Raw genomic sequence first — 21,702 nt, forward strand, 5'->3', positions numbered from 1 at the left:
ATCGTGAGGGCAGAATTGGTTTGCTTTGAATTATCTTGGCTGCAGCTTTGGATATTCTTCCTCGTGCATGATTTCGTAGTGCGGTCTTGGAGTTGGAGATAATGGTCGTGGCCGACGTGCCGGCAACGGCCAGGGCGATGGCTACCTCTACCCCAATTTCGGGATTAGATCTGGGACGGAGCATGATGCGACCGTATTAGCCACTGCCGTTCGGCGTCTGGAGTAGTCCGCCGCGTCAACGTAGCAGACCTCTGAGTTGGAGTGGTACTGCTTGTGAAGTGCCGTGACTGGGGCCAGCCACCCCTCTTGATGATGCTCCGGACGCATATTTTTTGGTAAAGGGGCCACACTGAGGCGCGCGCGTAACTCGTCCCCAAGCAAATTTTTGTTCCGTGTTGGTCTGCGTAGGAGATGCGGAGAAGATCTAAGATGGCTCTTCCGGTGGCGCTTCCGGTTAATCTGTTGTACTGTGCTGTGCGCTGGGCTTCGACGAGTTCGTCTAGGGTGTTGTGTATGCCCATCTCCATCTGTCGTTCATTAGAGGCCGAGATTGGGATGCCCACTGCCAACTTGATGGCTTTGCGTATACAGTCGAACACGGGTATATCGAATTATTGTCTGTATCGAACTCATAAATTATCCCCTTCAAAATTCTGTGTAAAAGTATGGGAATTCGTGCGTTTATATCGAACCGTATTTTTCCCGACAATGGGTATATCGAACGCCGAGCGAGCTGGAAGGTGCTCTTCGGCGGTCGCTGCACCCCCGATTGAGGTTGAAGAGGATGTGGAGGAATGCACGGGAATGGCGAAGACTGGCTCGCCGAACTAATCCCCCCTACCGGAACGAATTTGCGCTTGCCCAGTCGGGCCCCTCTACCGGCCGCTGTAGCGTTAGCGGACGGAGCCCGCTATGCTAAATCTCTCTAGGCACACAAGCCCGAACGCTCGGAAAATGTGACATTGCGAGGTAGGAATGCCCCGACTGTGCACGTCCTTTTTTTTTTTTTTTTTTTTTTTTTTTTTTTTTTTGCGGCTGCGTACGTTCACCGGCTTGCCGAAAAAGAGTTTTTTTTCTCTCTCTCTCTGGGTCGGTCTTCCCCCCATGTCGTCTTGGGAAAGGAAAGAGGGATCGAAGGCGCTGGCGGCCTCCTCCTGCTTTTGCATTTTGCTGCTGTTGCTGCTGTTCGGCGAGTTGTCCCGCACCTTTCGGAGATCGCTGTTTCTCTCGGAGATGACCATCCGTTCAGAGAGCCTTGGAATTGTTAATTTCAAATTTCTTGTGGTACGTGCGCGCTGTTCTTCTTTTGCGTGCGTGTTGTGCACGGTGTGCAAAGGCGCAGCGTACTGCTGGAATTTTCTAGTTGTGTAGCCTCGAGAAGATGGAGACCAGCGTCTTTAATTTCATTTCCAGGACGAAGAAGCAGGCCAAGATCAGAGATTTTTTTTTCACGAAAATAATGCGTCCTGTTGCGTCGTGAGTGCGGAATTAGTTGTCATTCTTGAATGCGACGACCGGTAGGTGATCGTCCGCCATAGGTGAGGTCTCAGAGCCCATATTTTTTGTATCGAATTTTTCATATATCGAACTATTTCGCGATCCCCTTGGAGTTCGATATATCCGTGTTCGACTGTAATACGCTCAACTTTTTCTTTCTCTGCTCGAGTGAGCTTGAGGTACGGAGTGACGTGGGTAACTCTGCTTATAATGAAAGCATGCACGAGATGTAGGATATGTTGCCCTCTTTGAGCCCATGGTGTCTGTTGGCTATTCTTGCCATTAGCCTACTACTTTGAATAGCCGTGTTTTGCAGGGCGTGTATTGTGACCGTATTAGTACCCGTTTCCTGTATGCGCAGACCGAGAATACGTATACACTTTGTTCGAGGTATGCATCTTCCCTGTAGCTGAACCTGTATATCCGGGTCATTTCTGGGCTTCCGACCGGCTGTGGTGGGTCTGAAGAAGAGGATCTCTGACTTCTGAGGAGAACACGCGAGTCCGCGTGAGGAGACGTAGTTTTCAACAATCGTAGCAGCCTCTTGTAGTCTTTCTTGAATGTCTCCGTCCCTGCCTCCTGCGGTCCAGATTGTTATATCATCAGCGTAGAGGCTGTGATGCATGTCAGGGATTTGCTGTAGTAGGGGAGGTAATTTAATCATGGCCACATTAAATAGAAATGGTGACAAGATAAGATAATCTGTGACTTAAATGTGGGCAACAAGGCGTACAACTACATCGCCGACTTTCTGTACCAAAGGACCGCCCGACTAACGGTACAGGACCTCAAATCTGACCTTATAAGTGGGTAGCCGTGGCGCCCCACAGGGGTCGGTCTTAAAACCGGCTTCGCAAACTCCTGAAACAGTTTCGTTTTTTTTTTTTGTATATTGTGACTGGGGCAAATATGTATTCGTGCTACGAATCCATAACGCCGCACACTCATAACTGCTAGAGTGCTAGACACGTACGTGTTAGCACTTGCTAGCACGTACGGTAGCACGTGCTTGAGAACGTGCTTGAGAACCAGGGCACATTGCTGTTCAAGGAGGGCAGATGCAGAGAAAATGGCGTCGGAGCAATTTAGAACTCCAAGCCCGAGCAATCCGCGTTAGAAATGGGTATCGCCGCTCGATCAACAAAGTGCGGAGGACATCGGCCGTACAATGGAGGACGCCGAGAGCAATTAAGTGCTGCCACGTGACAAAAGCCACGACGCGCGTGTGTTACTATCAGTGCAGCGGAAATTTTCGGAGGGAGGCTTGCTGCGGCGGCACCTTTTTGAAAGCAAACGAAAACTGGACTGGACTGGAAATGACTTTATTTCAATAAAACCTGCAGTGGGCTTGGCTAGCGCTTAGTAGGGCCGCAAAGAAGATGCGACGGTGGGCCACGTCGGGGAGGGGGTCGTAACAGACCCAAGCAAACGAAAAGGGGTGTTCCCTTCGCACCCCTCCAACCATTTCCGTCGAAGCTCCTATAAATAGTTCGCCCTTACTAGCTTGAGGTAAGTAAGACGTTGCAGCGAAGTTCCCGAAGTGAAGCTGCAGGAGCGTGACGTCTATCATCGCAAACGAAAAAAAAAAGGCTTTGATGCAGCTTCAAAGGACGTTCACAAGCGATTTTATAACAATCCACACGTATTTGAACTGTACTCGACTTTTGGTTGCGATCTCTAAGATTGTTTCAAACCGCTGCCGATAGTCTGATCACCTGCCGATGTTTTCCGCATTATCGATTCATGCAATCATCTGCTGTTCTTGTGTGTGTGTGTGTGTGTGTGTGTGTGTGTGTGTGTGTGTGTGTGTGTGTGTGTGTGTGTGTGTGTGTGTGTGTGTGTGTGTGTGTGTGTGTGTGTGTGTGTGTGTGTGTGTGTGTGTGTGTGTGTGTGTGTGTGTGTGTGTGTGTGTGTGTGTGTGTGTGTGTGTGTGTGTGTGTGTGTGTGTGTGTGTGTGTGTGTGTGTGTGTGTGTGTGTGTGTGTGTGTGTGTGTGTGTGTGTGTGTGTGTGTGTGTGTGTGTGTGTGTGTGTGTGTGTGTGTGTGTGTGTGTGTGTGTGTGTGTGTGTGTGTGTGTGTGTGTGTGTGTGTGTGTGTGTGTGTGTGTGTGTGTGTGTGTGTGTGTGTGTGTGTGTGTGTGTGTGTGTGTGTGTGTGTGTGTGTGTGTGTGTGTGTGTGTGTGTGTGTGTGTGTGTGTGTGTGTGTGTGTGTGTGTGTGTGTGTGTGTGTGTGTGTGTGTGTGTGTGTGTGTGTGTGTGTGTGTGTGTGTGTGTGTGTGTGTGTGTGTGTGTGTGTGTGTGTGTGTGTGTGTGTGTGTGTGTGTGTGTGTGTGTGTGTGTGTGTGTGTGTGTGTGTGTGTGTGTGTGTGTGTGTGTGTGTGTGTGTGTGTGTGTGTGTGTGTGTGTGTGTGTGTGTGTGTGTGTGTGTGTGTGTGTGTGTGTGTGTGTGTGTGTGTGTGTGTGTGTGTGTGTGTGTGTGTGTGTGTGTGTGTGTGTGTGTGTGTGTGTGTGTGTGTGTGTGTGTGTGTGTGTGTGTGTGTGTGTGTGTGTGTGTGTGTGTGTGTGTGTGTGTGTGTGTGTGTGTGTGTGTGTGTGTGTGTGTGTGTGTGTGTGTGTGTGTGTGTGTGTGTGTGTGTGTGTGTGTGTGTGTGTGTGTGTGTGTGTGTGTGTGTGTGTGTGTGTGTGTGTGTGTGTGTGTGTGTGTGTGTGTGTGTGTGTGTGTGTGTGTGTGTGTGTGTGTGTGTGTGTGTGTGTGTGTGTGTGTGTGTGTGTGTGTGTGTGTGTGTGTGTGTGTGTGTGTGTGTGTGTGTGTGTGTGTGTGTGTGTGTGTGTGTGTGTGTGTGTGTGTGTGTGTGTGTGTGTGTGTGTGTGTGTGTGTGTGTGTGTGTGTGTGTGTGTGTGTGTGTGTGTGTGTGTGTGTGTGTGTGTGTGTGTGTGTGTGTGTGTGTGTGTGTGTGTGTGTGTGTGTGTGTGTGTGTGTGTGTGTGTGTGTGTGTGTGTGTGTGTGTGTGTGTGTGTGTGTGTGTGTGTGTGTGTGTGTGTGTGTGTGTGTGTGTGTGTGTGTGTGTGTGTGTGTGTGTGTGTGTGTGTGTGTGTGTGTGTGTGTGTGTGTGTGTGTGTGTGTGTGTGTGTGTGTGTGTGTGTGTGTGTGTGTGTGTGTGTGTGTGTGTGTGTGTGTGTGTGTGTGTGTGTGTGTGTGTGTGTGTGTGTGTGTGTGTGTGTGTGTGTGTGTGTGTGTGTGTGTGTGTGTGTGTGTGTGTGTGTGTGTGTGTGTGTGTGTGTGTGTGTGTGTGTGTGTGTGTGTGTGTGTGTGTGTGTGTGTGTGTGTGTGTGTGTGTGTGTGTGTGTGTGTGTGTGTGTGTGTGTGTGTGTGTGTGTGTGTGTGTGTGTGTGTGTGTGTGTGTGTGTGTGTGTGTGTGTGTGTGTGTGTGTGTGTGTGTGTGTGTGTGTGTGTGTGTGTGTGTGTGTGTGTGTGTGTGTGTGTGTGTGTGTGTGTGTGTGTGTGTGTGTGTGTGTGTGTGTGTGTGTGTGTGTGTGTGTGTGTGTGTGTGTGTGTGTGTGTGTGTGTGTGTGTGTGTGTGTGTGTGTGTGTGTGTGTGTGTGTGTGTGTGTGTGTGTGTGTGTGTGTGTGTGTGTGTGTGTGTGTGTGTGTGTGTGTGTGTGTGTGTGTGTGTGTGTGTGTGTGTGTGTGTGTGTGTGTGTGTGTGTGTGTGTGTGTGTGTGTGTGTGTGTGTGTGTGTGTGTGTGTGTGTGTGTGTGTGTGTGTGTGTGTGTGTGTGTGTGTGTGTGTGTGTGTGTGTGTGTGTGTGTGTGTGTGTGTGTGTGTGTGTGTGTGTGTGTGTGTGTGTGTGTGTGTGTGTGTGTGTGTGTGTGTGTGTGTGTGTGTGTGTGTGTGTGTGTGTGTGTGTGTGTGTGTGTGTGTGTGTGTGTGTGTGTGTGTGTGTGTGTGTGTGTGTGTGTGTGTGTGTGTGTGTGTGTGTGTGTGTGTGTGTGTGTGTGTGTGTGTGTGTGTGTGTGTGTGTGTGTGTGTGTGTGTGTGTGTGTGTGTGTGTGTGTGTGTGTGTGTGTGTGTGTGTGTGTGTGGTGTGTGTGTGTGTGTGTGTGTGTGTGTGTGTGTGTGTGTGTGTGTGTGTGTGTGTGTGTGTGTGTGTGTGTGTGTGTGTGTGTGTGTGTGTGTGTGTGTGTGTGTGTGTGTGTGTGTGTGTGTGTGTGTGTGTGTGTGTGTGTGCGCGCGCGCGCGCGCGCGCGCCAGTTTTTTTTCCTTTCTTTTAAATGGGCGGGGGCTCGAAGCAGTGGACTTCCATTTATTCCAAACAAACTGAGCAAAGACGCGGCCGCGAAACTTGTAGCACAAAACTGCCCATAAAGTGGGTCCAGTTTCATCGAGAAAGACCGTTCCTAAGCTGCGGACAAGTTGACATTGGTCGAGCGGAGCGGTGCTTCAGTGTAACCCTCGAAAACATCGATTTTTACCTGGTACAAATCTATTCATAGTGATTTATACCGTGTTGCTGACAACATCATTGGTTGTTAGCAACATGCGCGGCCGCTCCTCCAGTACAGCGGTTTTATATAGAGGGCAGCTAATCAGACCTTTGTATCAAAATAGACGGCGGCACTTGTGTTTGCGCACAAGTTTCTCTCTGCATACAGAAACGACCTAGGCTGTTGCCTACAAATACTGTTCGTCCTTCTAAGACTCAGTATTTTGTTTTTGGAGTTTATTCTATGGTGCATTTTAGCGTGTTTTGACGATCTCAATGAACAAACATGTTGTAAGCCGGAGCTCCTGAACTCTTACAAGTGTCTCGGTGTCATTCGCTTTCACTTTTCCTGCACGAGTGTCAAAGTGCCATTGATGTGTCAGCTGAGCTGGGTCACCTGGACACTGTTTACAGAGCTAAGAAGAAATTTTGTTTCTCCCCTCGCTCTGCTCAAGTTATAACCACCCATCCACTCAAAAACTCTGAAGTACCGCTTGGTGTATGTACTGGGGTGCCTCGATCGATGCCAGCGCCGCCGTACGGTGGAGACGGGCTTGCATTGAGGCCCCCTACTACGCGGGAGGGGGGCCACCACATATACCACAATTTCCGAGCTCGGGCGGCGGGGCCACCAGCGCTCCTATCATTAAAGTCCAACTGCACTCAAAATTTCGACCTCTTGAAAACACTGTTTCCCTATTGTCTGCTGACAAAGAAAGCAAGATATAACATACAACTGCCGAAATACGCGCGTGGAAGCCGCAAGCGATCAGCAAAAATCGTCGATTTTGAAACCAAAATCGAGGAGAACTTGAGGTGACGTTGCAGCCGGCCAGTGAGCGGCCGGACGGTCAGCAGCTCGGGCAAGCCTGCGCGCAAGCTCTACGCGCGCACGGGGCAGCCAATGGGTGAAGCGTGCTCAGCAGAGCTCTACCGATTTTCAAGCTGCGTGGCTGGCCAGAGGAAGAAGCCCTATCCGGCCGGAGCGTCACAGGCGCGTCCACGGCCTCCGCGATCGGCTGTCGGCGGCGCGCCGTTGCTCCGGCCGTCCCATTCGGCGCGTCCTCCAGCAAAAACCTGTAATTTGGCTAACTCCGCAACGCGCCGCGAGGTGGCGGTGTTAGCCGATGGTTCGCGGCAGCTCGCACCCACTCCTCTCTACGGCTTTGCGGGGCCTGAGTTGCTGCGTGTCTTCGCTGCCGGAATTCGCGTAACTGTGTTGAAGCTTTGTTTTTGCTGAGCTGACCAACCAAACGATCAGGTCATGAAGTCCGCTTGTCTCAGAAGCTTCGAGGAATAGCACGGAAACCAAGATATGTCAATGTACGGCGAAAAGTTAATCGCGTTTTGCTTGTTGGGCTTGATTTGATCGGTGCAGGACATTTCGGAGCAGGACGTTTCGGTGCGGACATTCCGGTGCGCGGACATTTGGGTGCGGAAACTTTTCGGCGACAGATTTATCGGTTGCTTGCTTGTTGGAACAGCTGTTATATTTTTTTCCGCGTAGGGTGGGTTATGGACAACAATCGAGAGCAGTCATTGCATTTTTATATTGACGCCGTGTTTGATTTTTGCCAGTTAGTTTTAGAAATCGACCATTTCTATATTTTTGTTTGATACCTCGTTCAGGGTACACCTGCTATGCAGCCTACTGATTATTCGCGGGGAGGTGGGCGCAATTTTTATGTAGGTTTTGCTGTCAAACTAAAATGATTTAGCAAACACTGTTGTCGCCAGCATTTTTTTTTTTTCATACGGACAAGTCTACGATATTGTCATGGAGGAAGAACGGGCCACTTTGAAAACAGCTGCAGCTTCTTTTTATCTTAAATACTGATAAAGCGCGTGCTGCGCTTGTGCGTACAAAGCAATGATTTTGCCTCATCCAAAACGTTGTCCTCTGTTCACGTGCAGAGCAAGGGATGATGAACATATGCTACCACCACTCTGTCCATAGTGATTGTGAGGTCACTGCTTGCCATTGTTGGTGCAACTGTCACGAACAACGCTGTATTCAGCAAAAAAAAATCTGGTTTCCAAGCCCCTGCATCGCAAAGTGCTTCATGTGTAAATTATTCTGTCAGTCAAGACAAGCAGACCAGAAATGTACGCTTTCAAGGCATCGATGCCTTGAAAGCGTACATTTGTAAATATAAGTGCAGTGTAGTTTGTAAATAGACGTTCAATAAACTATGCAGCTCTTGGACGAGCGTTAAGTACAGATTTGGTTCCCAACTTTTAGTGTGTACATACAAGTGGATATTGTCCAAAGCAAACACGAAAGCTGTCATAATTGCTTAACACATGGACATGTGCTTCGAAATCAGTAATTGAAAATTTAAATGTCTTGGCTATTCATTCCAAAATAGGCAAAATTACGTTTAAGAATACAATGAAATCGGGGTACATCTGACTTCACGTTTTTTATTTATTGCGACTGAAATTGAAACCGTAACTTGCTTAACACGCATGTGTAAAACAGATTGCCGCATCCTTGAGGCTATCGCTCAGGGTAACACTGCTTAAACGTGTTAATCCTCAAAAAAAAAAGGATGGGTCCGCCTACCCAACAGCCGTTAATTCAAAGGATAGATAAAAGCACAGCCATTCGTCACGGGTATGACGCTCTAATAAACTGCATTGACCATGCAGATTATATAAAGCACGTTATACGTTATAACGCGTTAAGTACGTTATAAAGCGAACTGAACGTTATTTAAGCGCAAGAAATTTTCTATTGGCAGCAGCGAATATTGTCCGTGCGTCGATGGCGTCATGCGGCACATATTAAAGAAGTCGCATAGCTGCAATCCTAGCCAAAATAAATGCATTATCAGGTTCTATGTGTCGCTTTGCATCCATGACATCAGGTATGCTTTGTTTTTATTCAGATACAAAGCGCGAAAGCTGGCGAAACGCCATTTCGAGGAGCGCTGCAGCATGCATGCCTTTCGTTTCAACCATCGGCTCCGCGCGCCGCGGTGCGGCGAAAAACGCGGCCACGCCCCCTTTTCAACTTACGCTCTTTCCGGGCGATTGGGACGGCCGGAGCAACGGCGCGCCGCCGGAAGCCGATCGCGGAGGCCGTGGCGCGTCATGGCTGTTTACGCGATCCGCCGGCAGGTGCAGCGTGGTCTGCGGCGGAGATTTTTTAAGCGCTGCTGACTGATTAACGATGCGTTTCACGGGGCTACCACCCATGTCCCAGCTGATTTGGTGGTACGTACTACACTGGCGTTAAAAATAAATTTGGTTGAGGTGAAATTTGAGTGCAGTTGGCCTTTAAATGATGGCTACTAATAATTATCTGTATGTCGCACACCATGCTCACGCGGCTTCGATATCTACTCTCACCATGACGATCAGCATTTTTGTAATAACCCTGAAGGAGGAGAAGGAGGAGGAGGAATAAACGTTAACTTCCTAAATTTAGAGCAGGTGGGTGGTAGCCTTAGTCCAGGTAGCCGCGTTCTTCCGGTGCTCGAGGTACAGTGAACTAGAATTTACTCTGGGTGCCCGCTGGATCAGGCTTCGCTGATCCTGCAGGTCTGAGTTGACAAGAAAAAAAAAAAAAGGAGGCCATGTAGAGTGCACCGTGGGCATTTCGAAGTTTTTTGCGTTTAATTGTAGATTGATTTCTTGTTTGGGTTTTCTTTTCTGATTTCTTTATTTTCCTCTTTTCTCGCTTTTTTACACGAAAGTGTTTTATTCCCGGATACACCAAGATTTCGCTGACGTCACGTCCGTCACGGAAATGATGCCAGTACAACGAAGCAAGCGGCCTGAAAAGGGTGCACCCCCTGCACACAGGGTCTTCTTGCGGGGAAGCAGCGTTTAGTACTAAAGAGTACGCTATACTTAGGCTTGTTCGTTTTAGGGTTTTATATTTTAACACGAAATTGTTTTATGCCGGGATACACCAAGATTTAATTGACGTCATATCGGCCACGCAAATGACACCAGTACACCTTTGCCGAAGCGACCCGCAAGCCGGACGTCGCTCGCCAAACACACCCACAAGACAGCCGCCGACCCGCAAATCATGCGCAGCTGCAGATTTCGCTGAACATTTCACTTTCGTGCTTTACCGGTTCCTATGGCAGAGGAATCAACCAGTTTTTGTTTCTTCGTTCAATTCCCAGGATCCTAATGGGAAATAAAATTCTGCATACGCCACTGCTGCATGGGCATACTTTTCGAGGTCCAGCCCGGCCTCAGCCAGGACCGAGCACGGCGCCGCTGGAAAAACCCATGCGCAAGCTTATCCCGAGTTCAACCCGGGAAGGCTCTGGGCGGCAGCGTGAGCGCTCGGGCAATACAACGTTATGCATATAATCTCTGCGCCAGTCATTTAGAAGGGTGAACATGCTATACTGGGATATCATTGTCATCATTCGCATAAAACGAGAGGCATTACTCAAAAAAAAAAAAAAAAAAAGAGGACAACAAAGATGCAGGTTCGGAGGCTCCCCGCGGAAAATTTCAAGGCGTAGACGACATTAATTCGCCCTCTGAAAATCCGACACCCATAGCTACGGGAGCTGCCCGCGGGCCAGGAATAAATATGCACCCGTCCGGGTCTCTCGGGTATGCCCGGAGCCGTGGAGGGCTCTAAACTACCATCGCTCCAGGGATATGATCGCGGTGCAGCAAGCACCCGGAAGCTTTCCTGAATGCAGCGTGTTCCAAGCCACGGATGGGTGTACGCGCCTCACGGCATGCGCTCAAGTGTTTCCCGGAACAGCCTTTTTTCTTTTTTCTAACTTTCTATATACAGTCAAATCCGACTATAACGAACCCGGATAGAGCGAATTATGCTATATATCGAACAAAAATAAATCAGTTACGGAAATACACGCGAAACATATTCCTTATAACGAACTTCACATCTGATATATCGAACTCGGCGTGCCTAGAATGGCCGCCATAATGCATCGTCTCGGAGCGGCGATTGAGATGTTGATTGGCCGCGACCACTGGGCAAAGGTCGCGACTGAGACATTGCGCCTCGTATGGAGTGACATGACGCCCGACACTTTTCGTAACTGTTTCCGACGCGCGGAACTCACGACGGAACCAGCCCAGTCAGTGAGCCCGGACCAAGACGGCAGCTCGCCAATCTTCCCGATGCTGTTCCGAAAGGAGTGTCCTTCGAAGATTTCCTGAGTGTCGACGACGACGTTGCCGTCACTTTAACCCCTCGGACGCTGGCACCGTCAGCAGCACCATCGTAATGCAAAGCACCGAGGAGGCAGAGGATGTCGCGAGTGAAAGCCGTCCGACGCTTAATGATGTGCTTTCGGCAGTCGATATTGACAATATTCCTCCGACAATTGCCTAGCCTCCGCCAATATTTCTTCGATATTGAAGGACATGGACTCGAACTGGTGCAAACAATGTCTCGTGTAAAGAATGCTGTGTTATTATTTGCAATAAATCGATTGTTTTGTGTATGGTAATGACATACTTTATTTTGTTCGTTTCTGCATGCGGGGATGGCAATGGGATTCCCGCGTATTGCGAACTCATAACAATAAACTCGTTATAGCCGGGTTCGAACTAATCGTGGCGCATATTGTGGTTCGCTATAACCGGGTTTGATTGTATACAGTAAAACCCGCTTAAAACGAACTCCAAAGTGCCGCGAAAAGTGGTCGTTATATCAGTAGTTCGTTGTATATGGACTCGCCCTTTAAAAAGCGCGCTAATTAGCGAACATACGTCGAACAACCCCTTCGGAGACAAGTTAAGCCTTTTCGCTTTTTGAAGGGACGCCCGCTGCTTGCTTACGAACCAACTAAACTGTGTTTGCGCCGATCGAGCCTGCCGCTATACAGGCACAATGCCCGCGAAGCAATTCGTTCGGACGTCTTCAGAATCTCTACTCGATAGCTGGCTTCGATAGCTATCAGCCGCGTCAGGCTGAGCGGACCGGTAGCTGCGTCGCTCCGGCCGGAGAAGAGCGAAGTTCGAAAGTTTGAATGTCATCACGATTCGTTTTCAGTAACTGTTCAAACGAAGGGTCGGCGAACCGCGATTTCTAGATGGCAGCCAAGTAACCACCGGCGCTTTTTGCAGCGCGCGGTGCCTCGTTCGCGTCGACTCGGGCGGCGTGACTCAAGTTCGACACCCGCAATAGCAACGCTTGAGCGGCAGTTGATACGGAGTGGCGTATAATGTTAATTTGTAGCATCTTGCATATGCTTAAGATTCTAAATTGTTCACACTTAATTACCCTTACCACGGTGTACAATTTAGGGCTGCTAATTACCCCAATAACTAGGAATTCAACGACATCTAAAGAAAAAAAAACAATGACGGCAGGACAAAATAAGTTTATTTTTGACAATGAAGACATGAGGTGGAATGTACGCCGAAATCCCCTTTGAAACAATTTCAAAGCCAAAGGAGCTTTAAGAGCTGTTTTGATTTTTTTTTTTCACTTTGTATGCGGTATATTTTCACCGTGACCGTGCCGGAAGTGTTCGCTGTAAAAGTGAGACGTTTTGAAAAACTTTAGGTATATCTGAACGCAGTTTCAATGGGTAGCATAGGAAAGTCGTAACTGCACCGAAATATATGGTCGTTATAACCGATATATCGTTATATTTGGGATCGTTATAAGTGACCAGAGCTTGAAATGGGGCTAGTTGGTTTCTTACTCGGAACATTGCTGGCGCTAGGCGGGACAAGGACGACGAATTACACACAACTGGAGCGCTTACGAATTACACACAAGTGCGCTCCAGTTGTGTGTAATTCGTCGTCCTTGTCCCGCCTAGCGCCAGCAATGTTACGTTATAAGTGGGGTCAACGTATAATTCAAATGAGCGCCGTTAGAGTTAAATGTGCCGGTCCTCGCGTAATACGGGATGAGACGCAATGGGAGCGCGTCAGAATAATCGAGCAGTCACTTTTTTAGGAATAGGCCTTCTATAATTGGGGTCTTACGCGCGCAGCTATATGGCGCGCATAATAGAACGCAATGGATTACTTCAGGGTACCTGAGAACTATACACACAAGCATTACTGTGAGACCTGAATCCACTACCTTGTACTCTGTAGCGTAACACTTTGGCCACTTAGCCACAGTGGCGAGTGCCTCAAGACTTCTGGTTCTGTTTTCATGGCTCTCCGCTCCACTTTCTCCAGTCGGCTTCTTGTTATCCTTCTTTTTATCTCCAACCCAATACTTTCTTAATGCGTCGTCATCACTCCTTATGTAATGAATAGACGATCTTAGAACATGAAAGGTGCCTTCGCCGACAGTCCCACTAACAGTCCCTTAGTTGCTCGATCGTTCTAAACCGGGTCGTTCTTTGTCACTCCGGCCGTTCATCTCGATCTTCCTCTCGGTAAAAACATGCGCCCAATGTGGAGACTGAACCATCGACCTCCGAATTATGCTGCTGATGCCTTACCAACTCAGCTACTTGCAGCATTCTCCGCCGTATTAGAATACCGCTGCCCAAGTAAGCCATTGGAAACATCTACTACAAACCTTCCCAGGTTTGTAGTAGAGGGTGAACTTGCTCATTCGGTTTCTACGATACACACGAATCCTAAAGTCAATATGCATGATCTCAAAGTATTTTTACCTGTAAAGAGACGCGCCTGACCGACCGGCCGACCGATCGACAGACTGACTTATCGTCCTCCGGGCACTTCCCGCTTTTTGCGCCCGTGAAACTTGTCTATCTAATTTCAATTCACTCAAAAAGTGCCGGCCTGATACTCTCTGACTCATCAAAGCCCAGCCAAAACTGCTACACCTAGAGACTTGAAATTTCGAAAGTACATTCGCGTCATTACATAGGGGCTCACTAAAGCGGGATTTCCCGAAATTGTACTCCTAAGCAAGGAAAAGGGGAAAATTGTGTTTTCGTGAATTCGTCATTACCTCGCTCACATATCCAGGTTCCTAATTGTGTACAACTCGGTCAACTACGTAATTATGACGAGAATTAACTGAACAAGTGTTATGACCATTAGTGTCATTAGTATAGGGGCCCACCTGGGCATCGCTGGGTATTACTGCTTGTCTGAGATAAAAAGAGTTAATTATTGATGCTCGTCTACAGGGGAAAGCTGTACAGATTTCTAGAAAACTTCGCAGATGAAAAAAAAAAGTAATTTTGGTTGTATTTGGATTCCCCTGACCCAAACGACGAGCACCAACGCGCTTCTTGAACTCGCTGTTCTGTTTTCGATTAATTCTCTCTCCCCTACGAACGGATAGCCTCCTGGTTAGCTTACATTCTATGGTGCAGCGAGTGGCCATAGATAGATAGTGGCCTCAGGATTTGCACCGCAGACACGTCGAATTTCTTTTTAATCTCCGCAGTTACAAAGAAAGCTGCATAGCACTCCTCAGCGCCCGCATCGCGGAATTTGGATGAATTGCTTGAAAGGTGGGTGCATTTACCACTACATTTGCTGGAAAGTTTTCCCGCCGGCCTCTGCATAAATGGGAACGCTTCAAAGACAAAAAAAGTGGAAAACAGGGAAACGCAGAGATCAAGGACGATTTTTTGTTTGCAAGAAACTCAGTTTCCTTAAGGGGCTTAGCTAAAATATTCGATTGTATAAAACGCAAACGATGCAAGGCTGTAAGAATCGTGCGAACCGTTCAAATCATTTCAAGTTGCAAACAGGTCTGTATATTGCGGACGAAGTCTTGTAACATTTTCCCCTCCTTCTTCGGTACGCCACGCGCGGAAGCGATGAGATTCGCTCTTACCGAAGTTGTCCAAGAACACCAACCGAATCTTGCCAGCCGGCTGCCACAGCGTCGTCCGAGAGGGACAGAGCGTATGAGCGCGCCGACCGTGCTCACGCGTCACTGGGCCGGCAGTTCCACGCAGGCCGTAGATTTCCGGATAGCGAGACGCATTCTCTTTTAGCCGTGGCCTTGAGGCCCAAGGCCGGGGGAACATTGCGTGAGGCCCAAATCGACTCGGGAGGACGTCAGCAAGGGTACAATTATGCAAGTTGCGGAAATCGACTTGGGCAGGAGTTTGGGAGAGGAGAAACTACGCGGAAGGGCTTCAGAGGACGGAAGGCTGCCAGGGTAACATGGCATACAGTTGTTTCATTTCCAACGAACGGGGCAACATGCGCGATAAGGACGAAAGAAGTGTTCGGACGAAGAGTTCGATTGCGCGATCGAAGCCGTTTTAATGTTGCTATATGTCGCTACCTCGTTGGCGGAACCGTGCCCGCCGCCACGTACGAATGGTCGGGAAAGCAGTGAGGGAAAGAGAGTGGAGAGGGAGAGAGTGCAGGGGGAAGGAGATGTGTTTCCGTAGTTATAAACCTCACCGTTCGAGTCACCACGGCAGCCCGCACGTGCGGCTGCCGCCCGAAAATAAACGCAAATAAATAAATGCACAAAAGAGGAAATGCGCAACAAGAACCGCAAGCCGTGTTCAGAACGTCGATGCGGAACTACGGACAGTCTCTCCGAGCTTCACCTAATGAATAAATAAAAAAAATAAATAAACTGGAGTATTTGTCGGGGTCAGGTTTTTTTTTGTCAGAAATATCGTATCTCAGCTATAGAAACTACGTTTTTTGGGGAATGAGACATAACACGCTGGAAATGAGACATATATATATGCTTCTCAGGAAAGGTGTTTGTAAAACTTCCCTATACCTCGGATTCTTTATTTTGGCAGAAATGCTGGTGCTGGGAAGCCTTTGCAGTTTGCTGCATCGACCATCGACAGAAGGCCCGAAGAAAAAGCTGCAGGAAACCTAACTGTGGACAGCATGGCTCCCAGTTGATATGGATGCAGGTATGGGGGATATTTCCTTATAAACGGGTGGAATTATGCCCCACGTGTGTCGAGAGTGAGCTATCCCCTCCTGATATTATGTGTTAAGGAGGCATACTATAAAGAAAGCTCAAGCGACTAAATTTTATCAGGACGTCAGGCGAGCTCCAAAGTGCGCCGTCATTCTATTTTTTTTACACTTTTTTAGCTGCTGCATAGAGAGAGAGAGAGAGAGAGAGAGAGAGAGAGAGAGAGAGAGAGAGAGAGAGAGAGAGAGAGAGAGAGAGAGAGAGAGAACGGAGACTCTTTAATGAGCCGGTGAGGTCAGCCAGACTGGGTACCAGATTTGTTGCGCCAGATTGGGATGAAGGGGATAATTCACTCGAACACCCACAGAAAGACGCGGTGGTTTATATATATATATATATATATATATATATATTTATATATATAAGTTGAACTTTTGAAGATGGTAGAGAACACAAGAAAATAAAACTTTGAACAAGGTAAAAGCACGATTGTTGCCAACGTTTCAGCAAAGAGACTTGCTTTCGTCAGGGCAATCTCTCGCCTGGCTGGCACGCTTTATATAGGGGTAGGTCCCCAGGTGAGAGGGGAGAAGGAAAGAAGGAAGTGAAATGGAGAAAGCGGATTGGTTTGGGATTATGTCGGGGGAGATATTGAGGGGCAAAGAAGGTTGTATAGTTTAAGCCGCGAAGTAGGTCACAGGGAAGTCAGCCGGTGGTTGGTGTTCGGGAAATTTTCGAAGAGAAAGGATGAGAGGGTGTTTGTTGACCCGCCGCGGGGCATACGGAAAGGTTCTCAGAACCGCCGGAAGCAGACCAGGCGGTGAGAGTGGGGTCCTTTCAGAAACTATCTGCAAGCCTCAGGTCAAAAGAAAGGATAGAGAAGGTGGGAAATAACTAGGTCAAGCAAAAAAAGAGAAGAAAAAAAAAAACAGGGAGGGAAACCACACAAACCCACACACAAAAGAAAAAGCAATGACCCGGCAACTGAAATGACACGTGTCACCCACGGCAACATTCCTGGAACAGGCGTGTCCTGAAACTCAAAAACGAAAAGATAAAGTTAGAGTGACGTACGGGGCACAAGACCACGCGGAGTAAAAAAAAGAGAGAGAAAAAAATAAATAAAATGGTATTGCAAAAGCAAAGGTTGGAGGGATGCGGGCGAGTATTAAGCTAGACGCTAAGGAATGAAAAAAAAAGGAATTAGGTAACCAGGTAAGGACCAGAGGGAGCGGTAATAGTACTTGGATAAGGTATATGCAAGACATTGCCTATTTCTGTATTCCCGGTGAATATCCCAAGGATTCCAAGTTGCCCCTAGACGCATTAATTCCAGTAGGTTCCATGGAGTTGAATTTGTGAATTAAATAGGATTCTCGGTATTTCCTGTCCCTATGAGACCTGAAGTTTGACTGAAGTATATACAACTTAAGGTCATCAAAATTGTGGCCTGGTTGGTTGAAATGCTGCGCTACAGCTATGGAGGATTTGCTAAGAGTATCTGCCCGGTGACCATTAAGACGTAGGCTCATAGGTTGACTCGTTTAGCCTATATACTGTTTATGGAACATTGAGCAATCCAACATATACACAATGTTGGATGAAGTGCACGTAAAACTTGAATTAATCTTGTGGACATAATTACTGGCTGTGCTTTTTACAATGCAGTCGGTCTGCAGGTGCCTGCAAGTCTTGCATCTGGGACGGGAGCAGCTGGCTATGACTGGTTGCTTTGAAGGCCCTGTTTTAGCATGCACTAAAATATCTTTTAGATTCCTGCTTCTCCGGTAGGTAACCCTTGGGGCTTCCGGGAAAGTCTTTCTAAGTCGGTCGTTATTGGCTAAAATGGGGTAGTACTTGCGCAGTATATTGTTTACGTTTGGGAGGGCGTTTGAAAATTTAGTTATTAGGGCAGGCGGCCTGGCGCTTTCGTTTTGTCGCTGTTTATTGAGCACGTCATCCCTTTTGAGATTAGATGCACGTTGGTACGCCTGATCGAGCGAGCTTTTGGGGTGGTTCCTGTTAATAAGGGTGGACTTGAGTTCATCTAGGTGCTCTACGTAGTCACTGTCATCACTGCATACTCTCTTAAGTCTGGTGGCTTGTCCTACAAAGATCCCTTGCTTGCAGTGTCTCGGGTGATGGCTTTTATAGTCTAGGTACTGCTGCCTGTCAGTTGGTTTTCTAAAAAGCGTGGTTATAAGTTTACCGTTGTCTAAAATGACGGTAGTATCTAGGCAGTTCACTTCTTTTTCAGAATACTGGCAGGAGAATTTAATAGTCGGATGCGAAGAATTGAGATGAGATATAAACGTTTCTAGAGCCGCGCGACCGTGTTCCCAAATCATGAAGATGTCGTCTATGTAGCGGAGGTAAACCTGAGGTTTATGCGGAAAAGAGCTAAATAGACTGGCTTCAAGTTGCCCCATGAAAATGTTGGCATAGGTCGGCGCGAATGGAGTGCCCATGCTGGTTCCAAAAACTTGCAAAAAGTAAGAAGAGTCGAATTCAAAATAGAATATATATATATATATATATATATATATATATATATATATATATATATATATATATATATATATATATATATATATATATATATATATATATATATATATATATATATATATATATATATATATATATATATATATATATACGTTTCAGCAAAGAGAACTTCCCTGAGGAAAGCAAGTTCTCTTTGCTGAAACGTAGGCCACAATCGTGCTTTTACCTTGTTCGAAGTTGTTCTTCTCTTATATATATATATAAGAGAAGAAAAACTTCGAACATATATATATATATATATATATATATATATATATATATATATATATATATATATATATATATATATATATATATATATATATATATATATATATCTATCTATATAACCCCGGGCCATGATTCGAGCGTGTACGACACGTCGAGAGTGATCAACCAGCGTTGAACCCTCTTAAGCTACCTATGGCACGAAGACTGCCAAAAAAGAGACCCTCGCTATACATGTAGCGAATCAGAATGGGAAATGAGGAGCTCGTTGAATTCAGACAGAAATAATAGGGGTCGGCAGTCAATAATGCCAAGGAAAGCAAAGGGTAGACAGCGGTAGGTCATTTATTATCATTGAAACAGATGCAGATTTTTGAAAGACAGAAAGAAAGTGGAGAGAACATGCCCTCCGGGTGTGATCAGAACGACCTCCAGAATACACGTCTCGTGCGATGTATCTCTCCAGATATACATACATATATATATTGTAGCAAGGATAACGAGCAGCTCTTAACGCCATCAGCTTATCCGGGTATGCGCCACATCAAGAAAGAGTGCCATGCGATCGTGGCCAATCTATGCACGACGGTATGCGCGCACGCTGGTAGCGGTGGAAGACGAAGTACGGCTGAAGGTGCTTGGCGCGTGTGTTCGGCCATCGTCAGTACGCTTGTACCTGCGCTCGCCTTGCTTCTGCTCCTGCCAATAAACAACGTTCGGTCTACTACCGGAGGGTCAACTATATCCCTTACAAGTGGTGGAGGTCAGGTGTTTCGGTCCCATCCTGGAGCTACGCAACCGAACGCTGTCCACGATGAACCACGAATCCGTCCAGCAGCCTTCGTCGGCGGCACCAACCGTCATCTGCTCGGGCGCACTGCGCGAGCGGGATCCACCCAAGTTCAACGGCACCGACGGAAATGATGCTGAGGACTGGCTTTCCATGTTCGAACGTGTGAGTAACCACAACCGGTGGGATGACAAGAACAAATTGATCAATGTCCCCTTCTCTCTCACCGGCCTCGCGGAGACGTGGTGGAATAATAACGAATCCCGCAACAAGACGTGGTCCTCCTTCCGCTGTAACTTCATGGAAGTCTTCGGGCGCCCTTCGTTGAGGAAGCTTCAAGCCGAGCAGCGCTTACGTGTGCGAGGACAGCAGGCTGGGGAGACGTTCACTAGCTATATAGAGGATGTCATCGACCTGTGCAAACGTGTCGACCCCTCCATGGCAGAAACAGAGAAGGTCCGACACATCTTAAAGGGAGTCGATGACGACGCCTTCCAGATGTTACTATCCAAGGACCCCCGAACTGTCGTTGACGTCGTCCGCCTTTGCCAGAGTTTCGACGAGCTGCGCAAGCAGCGAGCCCTCGCACGGCAGGCTTGTGCTCGGGAGCAGCCCGTATCAAGTGTGGAGGCAGTATATGAAGGGGACCCTGCGCTGTTTGCGCGAATCAAAGATTTCATTCGGGAAGAGGTGGCCCGCCAAGTCTCCCTCCTGCCCTACATCTCAGACCCGCCTTCCACCCTGGCGCCTTCGCTTCAGAATGTCATCAAGGAAGAGGTCGCTGAGGCACTACCATCGGCTCAGCATAACCTGCCCGTAGCTGCGCCCCTGACTTACGCCTCGGTAGCAGGACGGCTATCGCACCAGCCTGCTTCGTTCTCTCGCCGACCTGTTGTATGCCCACCTGCCGCTTCCTTTCCTGCCGCTTCCTTTCCATCAGCGCCCCGTGCTCCAGCTTCATTACCAGCACGACCGCCGATAAGCCCGGTGAGCAGTCCCCAGCTAACGGGTGCGTGGCGCACGCAGGACAATCGTCCGATTTGTTTTGCATGTGGCACGCCAGGGCATGTCGCTCGCTACTGTCGCCGCCGCATATTGCCGCCCGTCGACAGCTATCCCCAGGCGCCTTTTTACGCCACCCCTTACTTTTCGCCGTATGCCGCTCAACCAGCGCCGTACAATTTGCCCCCTGAGCCGACTGACCGTCCAACTTTCGCTGGCCGCCGTTCAGCTTCTCCACGTCGCCGTTCGGTGTCTCCCATGCGTCGCCGCCCTACTAATGCCGAAGAGGAAAACTAAAAGCCGCAGTTCCGGAGGCAAGAACTGCGTCGCCATCGAATCCTAGAAGTCCTCATTTCTCGCCTAAAAATGTTATCGACGTAATTGTGGAAGGTGTCCCTACCATTGCTCTCATCGACACTGGAGCCGCTGTTTCGGTCATCCACGCCGACCTCTGCCGCTCTATTCGAAAAGTCATGACGCCCCTTTCAGGACTCTCGTTACGCACCGCCAGTTCACAGCCCATTAAGCCGCTAGCCGCTTGCACAGTTCGTGTCGTCATCCAGAACAATTCCTACACCATTGAATTCATCGTGCTGCCAGCTTGCTCTCACGACATCATCCTCGGGTGGGACTTTCTTGCCCACAATAACGCTATCATTAATTGTTCCCGTGCTGAAGTCGAGCTTTCTTCTGTTCTTTTCGACGGTTCCTGTAATGCCGCTACAAAATTACTCGTCGCTGAAGACACCGACGTCCCGCCCAGCTCTTCCGTCATCGTGCCCCTGTGCTGTACCTCTGTCCCCGACGCCACTGTTTTGTTTACGCCTTCTGTCATTTTCTTTCGCCGCAAATGCCTTCCACTACCTTCCGCCGTTTTGGCTGTGCGTGATGGCGCCACCACTATGTTGGTGACCAATCCGTCAGCGACCCCGTGCGGTCTTCTACAGGGAGAAACACTTGGCTTCGCAGAGCTTGTAGATGCTCGTCTTGTTGTTGACGTACCAGGTGATCTTTCTCATGTTGAGATCAGTGAACTGAGTGCTTCTCCGTGTTCGCCCGGGCTATTGCCATCCGACGCCTTTGCCCACTGCATCGACGCCAATCTGGATGCAACCCAGCGAGAACGTATTACTTCATTGCTTTCGAAGTTTCGTTCTTCCTTTGATTGCACGCAAACCTCGCTGGGCCGCACGTCTACTGTTACGCACTCAGTCGACACAGGATCATATGCTCCACTTCGACAGCGCCCATATCGTGTGTCTCCGACAGAGCGGCGAACCATTGAAGACCACGTCACAGATATGCTTCAACGAGGTGTTATTCGCCCCTCGAAGAGTCCGTGGGCTTCACC

At 48.4% G+C, this 21,702-nt stretch overlaps 1 protein-coding gene across 1 annotated transcript in view; it reads right to left on the reverse strand.

The window, feature by feature from the left end:
• LOC144144788 (aldo-keto reductase family 1 member B1-like) overlaps positions 1–14,876 on the reverse strand; it is a 45,347-nt gene extending 30,471 nt beyond the window's left edge. The window contains exon 1 of the mRNA XM_077676296.1: positions 14,720–14,876. The gene's annotated coding sequence lies outside the window, so the exon portion shown is untranslated. The remainder of the gene's footprint in view (positions 1–14,719) is intronic.
• Between the last annotated feature and the right edge of the window lie 6,826 nt (positions 14,877–21,702).

The sequence above is a fragment of the Haemaphysalis longicornis genome, unplaced genomic scaffold, assembly GCF_048455015.1.
Source record: "Haemaphysalis longicornis isolate Haplotype H1 unplaced genomic scaffold, Haemaphysalis longicornis Haplotype H1 scaffold_1, whole genome shotgun sequence".
Classification (NCBI taxonomy): domain Eukaryota; kingdom Metazoa; phylum Arthropoda; class Arachnida; order Ixodida; family Ixodidae; genus Haemaphysalis; species Haemaphysalis longicornis.